The sequence below is a fragment of the Mytilus galloprovincialis genome, chromosome 1 (assembly GCF_965363235.1).
Source record: "Mytilus galloprovincialis chromosome 1, xbMytGall1.hap1.1, whole genome shotgun sequence".
Taxonomy (NCBI): domain Eukaryota; kingdom Metazoa; phylum Mollusca; class Bivalvia; order Mytilida; family Mytilidae; genus Mytilus; species Mytilus galloprovincialis.
In genome coordinates, this window is record NC_134838.1 from 81,260,518 (window position 1) to 81,270,282 (window position 9,765).

General features: G+C 32.0%; 1 long non-coding RNA gene across 1 annotated transcript; it reads left to right on the forward strand.

Moving 5' to 3' along the window:
* The first annotated feature begins 1,537 nt into the window (after positions 1 to 1,537).
* On the forward strand, positions 1,538 to 7,543 carry LOC143085593 (uncharacterized). The gene is made up of 4 exons (XR_012981373.1): positions 1,538 to 1,620; positions 2,789 to 3,012; positions 3,795 to 3,868; positions 4,348 to 7,543. It is a non-coding gene; the product is annotated as an uncharacterized LOC143085593 (long non-coding RNA).
* The last annotated feature ends 2,222 nt before the right edge of the window (positions 7,544 to 9,765 follow it).

The window sequence follows — 9,765 nt, forward strand, 5'->3', positions numbered from 1 at the left end:
TATATAACCTGTATACAATAAATAAACCTGCATTTCAGACTTTAATGCAACAAATTTGCAAAAATTATGGCTTACATTTCTGTTTAAAATCAATAGGTCGTCCAAAATGAACGTCAGAAAATTTGTAAACAAATATTTTCAGACATAATGTTGAAACTTATCTAATCAAAACAAAACTATCTGTTTTTTAGTTGTATTTCGCGTTTAAGACAATTTAAATACAGCAACAATCATGCATACTATAGTTGTATCTGCAATTCGAGGAAAATATGAGAAATCGTGTATAAAATATGATAGCAAACTATATATAGAAAAAGATTGAAAAATTGTTGAGCGCATTCTGTTGTCCTCAGTTCAGGTCAATAATAAGGGATCGAGGGATGTTCTCAAACCTCTTTCCCAACTTTACTTATTTTGACAATCTGTAGGAAAATAAAAAGTTTCCTCAAAATCCATTAAAGTTTTTAATGGCCAAAAATATGAAATGAATTTGACAACGATAATTTCAATGCCTTTTTCTTGATATCTATATCAGAAATCTCGACAAAATACGAAAACAAAATGTACAGCACTTTTACCAACATACATTTAAAATTGGCACATTGATGCAAAGCATGATTGGCTTATCGCGTTCCGCTATTAGTATTGCACCATTGAGAGTTCATTTGATTTCCTTAGTCTTTGTTGTTTTAAGCCGTATTTGTACCATTATAATGGAATAACGAGAGTCGAATTGAGCTACATTGTAGAAAAAGGAAAATGTCTAAATGCAAAATGAAAAAAGGAATATGTCTACAAACAAAACTCTTAACCAATCTATTACAACAGTCTTTTTTGTGTGTTGAGAGTTGCTTAATGCTGTTTGTCATTTGAATGTTGTTGGTTTTTAGTTTCTTGCCATGTAAGTGATTTTTTTTCTCGATCAGTTTAAATTTAATTTTGAAATATAACGCCTCTCTTTTGGATAATATATTCTGATATGGAATGAAAGTCGCTTAATTTGTTGAAATTATTTACCAAATTGATTTAATCCTTTTTCTTTAACTGAGTAAACAGCTAGATATCTTTGAAAATATTGATGAAAAAAAAAGATTCAACCGAAATGATACAGCGTCTTCACTAACATGTAATTCAAATTGATCGTCAGAACTATTAAAGAATAAAGTTTCTGAAAACGATTTATTACCACTAGAGCATATTACTGCTTTGTGAGTAATGAATTAGACGTTTTAAACGCTTAAGGGGCAAACATAATCAGTCGCAAATATAATACAAAAGCATTCATGATTAGTTTTTGATCTGGAATTGAGGGATGTTCAAGAATTGTAAAAACAAAAAACATTAACCAACTCTTATAGAATAATAAGTTGGCATTTTCATCACACGTAATTTCGTTTTAACGTTAGAAACATGTTAAAATGAAGTTGAACAAATAGTTGTTAACAGATTTGAGCGACAATTGTTGACGGTCCTAGACATTTAGATATAGAATACATGTAGTTGTCTTTTTGTACATATAACGAATTTGTGTTTTTCCAGATTGCACCATTTTGACAAAGACTGTCTTGGCTGGTTATGCATGCATTTCAGCAGGTGTTTGCCTTGTCGAAGCAGCTGCAGGTATAGCTTTTTTCGTGTTTATGGTTTTTTCTCCATCTGAATTGTACCTCCTTATAATTGATTTTTGAATTATGGAGTAAATCTTTGAGAATTAAAATAAATTTAGTTAAAAATTAAGATAAATTATTTAAGATAAAGATTTCTACGAGAAAAAAAAAAACAAATAGTTAAAAACCAATGTTGAATTGTACGCACATTTATATATTTAAAAATTTAAACATATAACCTAATAACAGTGTAAACATATTACAGATTTTAGTGTGTAATGATTCAACGATTATACAAACAAGACATTTCAATTAACCGTCAAAAATACATGGATACTTCTCTTGAACTGAATTTTAATGTGCGTATTGTTATGCGTTTACTTTTCTACATTGGTTAGATGTATAGGGGGAGGGTTGAGATCTCACAAACATGTTTAACCCCGCCGCATTTTTGCGCCTGTCCCAAGTCAGGAGCCTCTGGCCTTTGTTAGTCTTGTATTATTTTAATTTTAGTTTCTTGTGTACAATTTGGAAATTAGTATGGCGTTCATTATCACTGGACTAGTATATATTTGTTCAGGGGCCAGCTGAAGGACGCCTCCGGGTGCGGGAATTTCTCGCTTCATTGAAGACCTGTTGGTGACCCTCTGCTGTTGTTTTTTTTTATTTGGTCGGGTTGTTGTCTCTTTGACACATTCCCCATTTCCATTCTCAATTTTATATTTAAAGTTTCAGAAACTACACTACAAAATCAATCGTGCATATATTAGTTCATTGACGGTGTTTATTACAATTTATTTTCACAGAGAAAAAGCGACAAATCAGAATAATGGCGATTTCTCCAAGTGTATAGTCTATCTCATTCAAACAAAGGATTTTTAGAACAGATGTAAGGAGGTATCACTTAAACTGGCTTACATATGAAAGCGCCTTTCAACAACAAAAATTAACAACGACATTTTTGTGTTTATTGTTTTTTTTTAATTTCAGGTAAAAAAAACCATCAAATGAAACGGACAAACAATGTAACACTCAATGCATGTTTCTTTTTATCCTAAATATATGAAAGTGTTATGAATTTTCAATTAAAAAGAGACGAAATCTGAACGTAAATGTATACAGCACTGTTCCTAATAAATAGGTCCAATTACTCGTCTAAATATCTTAGCTTTATGTTTCAGATAATCCATTATAAAAAACAGGAATAAAGCATAACTGCATTGCGTGTCAAGTATTCAAATTTTCTTGAAAACTAAGGGCAAGTCAACCAAGTACGATAGATGTAACACTACAGCAGAGTAAATTCATACAAGTAGTTGTTCCGGAGTTGAAGGAAGGTCAAGGAAATGATAGAGAAAAACGAAGATATTTGACTAAAAACAATTCCACGTTTTTTTATTGACAGGTAATTCAGATATTTGAAGCTCATACAATTGCTAAGCATAATGTTTCAGACCATGAATTATAAAAAAAAACTACAGAGGGCATAACTGCATTGCAAGTCGTGTATTGCAATTGCGTAAGGCAAATAAAAAAAATATAACCAGGTAGTATAAGAATAACACACTATCAATGACACAAAGTCAGGACATACGCAACAAAAAGCATACACAAAAAGCCCCAAAATAACAGCATTGTTTTGTTTTGCCAATTCAAAGGTCACAGTGAAGCCTAAAAAGCAGTTTGTGATCTGAATTTGAAGGATGGTCTCGGGAAGTATAGAAAACAACGAAGATCTCTGACGTAATAGTTGTTTCCGATATTTGAAGTTCATACAACTACTACATTAGTGTTCACTGTATTTGTATACTCATGATGGAGTGATGAGATTTCAATTGCCATAACTACTGGTGTGTATAATTAGGCGTTCAGAATATTATTTAAAGAAAAGCAAAGGAAAATGTAAGATGTCAACATAACAATAAACCCATGAAATTAAAAAGCAAATCGAATATTTAACAAAATTACAAAAAGTCATTTAAATCTTAAAATATATTCAACCAGCTAGACTTAAAGAAGTGCAGTTATTTTATTGAATAAACTCTTGGATCTCTGTTATCATGAAGTTGAAGACAGTAAATCGTAAACTGAATTGATAACAAAACTGTATAATTATGTTTGACTAACAATTTGTGTTTTTGAATAGTGAAAATAAATAATTCTTTACATTTTAAAATTATTTTGCAGACATGATATTTTCTTTTGAAATGTACATTAGTTTATTTTTAACGGGAAATACGATGCGGAAAACGAAGTTGACAGTGAGTATTTCAAACAAACTAAGACATTTCAGATAAGATGTTTTTTTCAGAAACTATACCAGTACGTCTTGATTTAGAAAAACACTATATATTTTTAATTAAAACAAAAATCTGTTGTTTCCCTTTAATAGTTGATACGTTACACAAAACCAAAACAAAACATAAAAGCAATATTGTACTCGATACTAGTGTTAGCTTGAGATTGGAACAACACTTCTATAAACCTGTATTTAAAGGCGAAAAAACAAAAATAAAACTTTATAAATTTGTGAAGCGCTCTCCTAGTCCAAGATTCGTAAAAAAAACAACGTTTAAACCTATGGAAACGTGAAAACATGAGAAATTAACGGTTAGGATCATCATGTTTCATAAAGTATATTTTAAAAGAAATTCTAGCTAAAAAAATTACACAGTCGTAAATATTTTAATACAAGACCATATGTCTCGTCTTCATCTTTACCGATTATCTCATATTCTAGATTGCGACATTTTGACTAAGTATGGACTTGCATGATGGTGGATTCATGCAAAACTGGTGTCGTTTCTTCAGGAGTTCATGTGATATCAAGCTAAGATCACACATTCACGAATTTTACAGTCGGCTTTGACAGGACCATACCCGATTAAAATTTGTCAAAAGTCTGATCAAAATCCTGTGAATTGTGGTTGGAAATTCAAACTTTAATAAAAAAAAAATGGTAATGTGGCAGTCACACAGTGCCGTTTATATCTCCCTTATGAGATCAGACAGCGCTTAGACACGGAAAGTAAAAAAGTTGGATTACTATCCGCAATTTCTGGAATGCCCTACTACTGTCTGAACGCTGTATAAGTAGTTTACGTTCGTAACAGATTTCTACGGATCGGAGATGTCGACCAAACACCCCCGACAGTTAGGTGCATCACGTGACCAATCGGAATAACTCATCTGATTTTGTCTAGTCGGATTACAATCGTGATTATGTCGTGGCAGATTCAGCTGTATCGGATCAAAATCGTAACAATATTCTGGGTTTCCTGGACGGCGTCCTTGGAACGGGCATGATCTGGAGAAATTTTTCATTGCTGTTTTTTTGACAGATTTGTGAAAACATATATCTAATCATGACAACAATCATATACTGTCCAGGAAGCGTCCTATTTTGGCCGTTTCCAATCGAAATTGACACAATGATCACGATTTCTCCGATTCTAATCCGATTTGTATCTTTCGCTTGGTTGAAAACGACCAAATCTGTCCTGACAGCGTCCCGTATCAACCGAAATATGATTAGACAGAAATCAGACAGTGAACTGACGGAAGATACTGTAAATCAACTTATTTTCACGGATACTTTATTTTGCGTTTGACTTCTTATAGTGTAACGCGTGGTAAACTAATTTCACGATTTTCTTATTTACTTGGTGTAAAGATCTAAGTTTTGCATATTTCCGAGGATTTATTTTTGCGTTATTTTTCTACTCGCGAAAATCGCAAACAATAAATCGCTCACGAAAATAAGTTGATTTACAGTATTCGTTTGAAATTTTCGCCATACTCGAGATGATAATTTTGTACTGTCGGAACGCAATCTTATCACAGTCTGCTGTTTCGCGTTGCAAATGTCTTGTTTGAAACAATGTGTTTAGTCAATAAATAAAGCCAGGGTGATGTAAAATTTGAATTTTTCAGATTTTAAACTGTTCTGGCTTTTTTTAAATCATGTCTGTAGCTGCAGCTTTGAAACAGAAGAAAAATTTAGATTTGCAAATTTTCCAGACTTTTTTTTGTATTTTTTGTTTTATTTTAGATAAAAAAAAAGACATGTGTTGACTCTAGAAATTATGACTTTTTCCATGCAACAATTTTTTTTGTGACATCTAATGAAACCCAAAAGTAAATAATTGTCTTGTACAAACCATCACTGGTGTTTAACTGATCATCGCAACTTTGTAATTTCTAGCCGTCATGTACATGCGTTGTTTTAAAGAATTACTCAGCCGCTAGGTTAATATGTACGGTATTGTTGTATGTGGGTGTTCTTAATACCATATGTGACGTTGTTACCGAAAAAGTACCCATTTAAAATTAACGGAAGATCAACTCCAAGAATTTTGTTTGTTATGATAGCCATAACTTGATTAAAATAATCATAATATACACCAATTATTCAGTTGCTTCTTATAGTTTTGTTATTATTAATTTGTATTTTGTATTTTAGCTTTGAAGTTTACTTTTCATGGGTAAAGGTTAGCTATTTTAACTGAGAGAAGACCAACGATCTGCTCAATTTAATTCCATTTATGACATTTCATATTTTGTCTTTTGCTTATTGGTAGACTTCATGAACAATATCTCATGCCAGCGACATGAATATCAATTATATTGTTATATCATAGTTCGTTTCTGTGTGTGTAACATTTTAACGTTGTATTTCCGTTGTGTCGTTTATTTTCTCCTATATTTGAGTGTGAATTCACATTACTACTATAAGACGTGTCACGGTACTTTTCTATCCCAAATTCATATATCTGGTTTTGATGTTATATTGGTTATTCTCATCGGATTTTATCTAATGCTTAGTCTGTTGCTGTGTGTGTTACATTTTAATGTTGTGTCGTTGTTCTCTTCTAATATTTAATGCGTTTCCCTCAGTTTTAGTTTGTTACCCCGATTTTTTTTTTGTCCATAGATTTATGAGTTTTGAACAGCGGTATACTACTGTTGCCTTTATTTATATGGTCATTTGTATAAATTTCCAGTTAACAAAAAAACATTCAATTTTTGGAAAAACTAAAGATTTTCTTATCCCAGAAATAGATTATCTTAGCCGTATTTGGCACAACTTTTTTCGAAATTTTCGGTCTTTAATGCTCTTCAACTTTTTACTTGTTTGGCTTTTTAAGTTTTGATCTGAGCGTCACTGATGAGTCTTATGTAGACGAAACGCGCGTCTGGCGTATTAAATTATAATTCTGGTACCTTTGATAACTATTTACACCACTGGGTCGATGCCCCTGTTGGTGGATGTTTCGTCCCCAATGGTATCACCAGCCCAGTAGTCAGCACTTCGATGTTGACATGAATATCAATTATATGGTCATTTGTATAAATTTCCAGTTAACAAAGAACATTGAAATTTTGGAAAAAAACATTTCTTAAAAGCCGGACGAGAAAAGGTGTAAGAAATATGAAATTGTGACAATTTTTTTTACATTTGACTGTCGTTTATACGTAACAAAGAAAAGATAGAAATATAAAGGTGAAGGATTACAACATTATATGTGTACACATTTCGAGTAATCTTTTCGTAGAATAAAAACATAGAAAACGTTTTCGATCTTGAATTGATGATAGTGTCTGAAAAGTTTCAACATTTTAACCAACAGTGGAAGAAAAATGGTTACACGCTTTAACCTAACGCTTGTTTTAATTTATCCTCCAAAAATATGAAAGCATGAAGTTTGAAACAATAAATATTCAATCAATATGATAATGAATATCACAACTGGGTTACAAATAGAGACTTAAGAATAGCTTTATGCAAAATGAACAAAAAAGTATCATTTATGTGTATTATTTTAAATCAGATTTAGTTCTTGAAAGTTTAGGAAATAGTCGAATTTATCATCTTTGCTCGAAAAATATTTCTGCACTTTTACAAAAAGATTTTTCTAACTGACCGTCAAAAATTATAAAACTTTAAAGACTCGGACAACAAAAATATATGTTGACTACTATGAATGGCCGTACGTGTCATTGGCGGTATGAACAAACCGTATGAAATGTTCAACGCGTTGGTTTTTATTATCAACGCGGTGGATTTTACTTTCAATGCGTTGTTTTGTACTTTCAACGCGTTGGTGTTTTACTTTCAACGCATTGGTTTCTACTTTTAACGCGTTGTTTCTTACTTTCAACACGTTGTTTTCTACTTTCAACGCGTTGGTTTCTTCTTTCAACGCGTTGGTTATTTGCTTTCAACGCGTTGGTTTCTACTTTCAACGAACTGTTTTTTACTTTCAACGCGTTGGTGTTTCACTTTCAACACGTTGGTTTTTACTTTCAACGCGTTGTTTTTCACTTTCAACGCGTTGTTCTTCACTTTCAACGCGATGATTCGAAATTCATACGATATGGAAAATTAACGCGTTGGCCTTCCATTCCATACCGTCAGTTTTCCATTCATTTTTACAAATCAAAATTTTTGTAGTGAAGTACAATCTGTTTAACTGTTCGGACAGACTTGTTTTGTTACGTTTGGCGGGAACAGATATTCTCCGTTGTTGAAGATACTTACTTATGGAACGCCGGAACTGTCTTATAGTGTAAAAATTTAATGTGTTCTGTCACTTTGTCTTTACGTCCTGTCGTTTCTTCTTTATGTCATGTGCAAATGTCTGTATTTCATGACACGGCATCTCTGTGTTATGTCAAATTAGTTATTTGTTTGGTCAAACAGTAGTATGATATGTCATTGCTAAAGTTTGTTGTGTACAATAGGCATTACATCATGCTTTAACTACTATAATGTATATATTCTGTGAATACTTCGAAACTTTTTGATCACCCACCTTTACATTCTCTCATATTTTATCTATGTTGTGTCTATTCTTCTTTTACGTAAGTGAGTTAAAAAATTGTATCCTGTCTCAAATGTGATTGTTATGCCGAATGTTCTAAAGATTTTGTTTTGATACACTTTTGTTCTATGTAAACCTCATGATATCATAGTCTTTTGGCGTTATGTTGTGTTTATACATATGTATCTCCAGTGAAAAACACAACACATCATGGTATAGTTCCTATGCGTTTTGCCTAACAATTGATACTCTCTGTGAGCATTCATTACGTTATGTGCAAATGCCTTTTACATTATGTGCAAACAACTTATACGTTTTGTGCAAACCTCATTTACCTTATGTGCAAACATCGTTTACACTATGTGCAAACATCGTTTACCCTGTGTGCAAACAGAGTTTACCTTATTTGCAAACACCTATTGCGTTATATGCGAATACCTATTAAGTTATGTGCAAATACCGCTTACATTATGTGCAAACGCCGATTACGCTATATGCAAATGTCTATTACATTATGTCCAAACATCTATTACGTTAGGTGCAAATACATATTACGTTATGTACAAACACCAATTACGTTATGTGCAACCACCTATTACGTTCTGGTAAACGCTTTTTTGACACAGATTAAAACAAAACGCATCAGTGATATACACTTTGAAAATTAACAAAATTATAAGTTTTAGCTTTCTAAAAAACTCTGAACTGTTTCGCTGTATTTTTTTTCAAGATAATATCCATTGGATGCTGAATGTGAACTGAAGGTAATATGTGTGCATCGGGTTGTTGATTTAGTATTGGAAATGTAGTATTTTTATATATTGATTTATTTAAGGAATGACTGTAATATTTTTTCTGTCTATGAAGAAACAACAGAAAAAAATTGGTGCACACTGAATAACGCGCGTAGCGGGTTATTTAACAGTGTGCACCACATTTTTGATGTTATTTCGAATAGACAGAAAAAATATTACAGTCATTTCTTTTAACTTAATTCTAAATTCCATTTTTAACCGTAGAAAACCATGAAAAACGTTAATGACGTCATGGTCACATGACTAAATTATGTCAATGGGCCGATAACAAAATAACGTCAGCCAATCAGAAGACGTGTTACATCCAAAATTAAATTATATAAAAATGTTATATAAATATTTAGTTTTGTGCTCTACTAAAAGAGTGTGCGTTATACATCCATTCTTTTTATATTTTGTTCACTTTACTTGTTGAAAATTAAAATATTTACAAATATATAAACATGATTCTCGAGGTGTGTCTCTCTGGAGGTGTGCCTAGATTGACAAAGTCATAAAATACATTCATTTTTGAAAGCA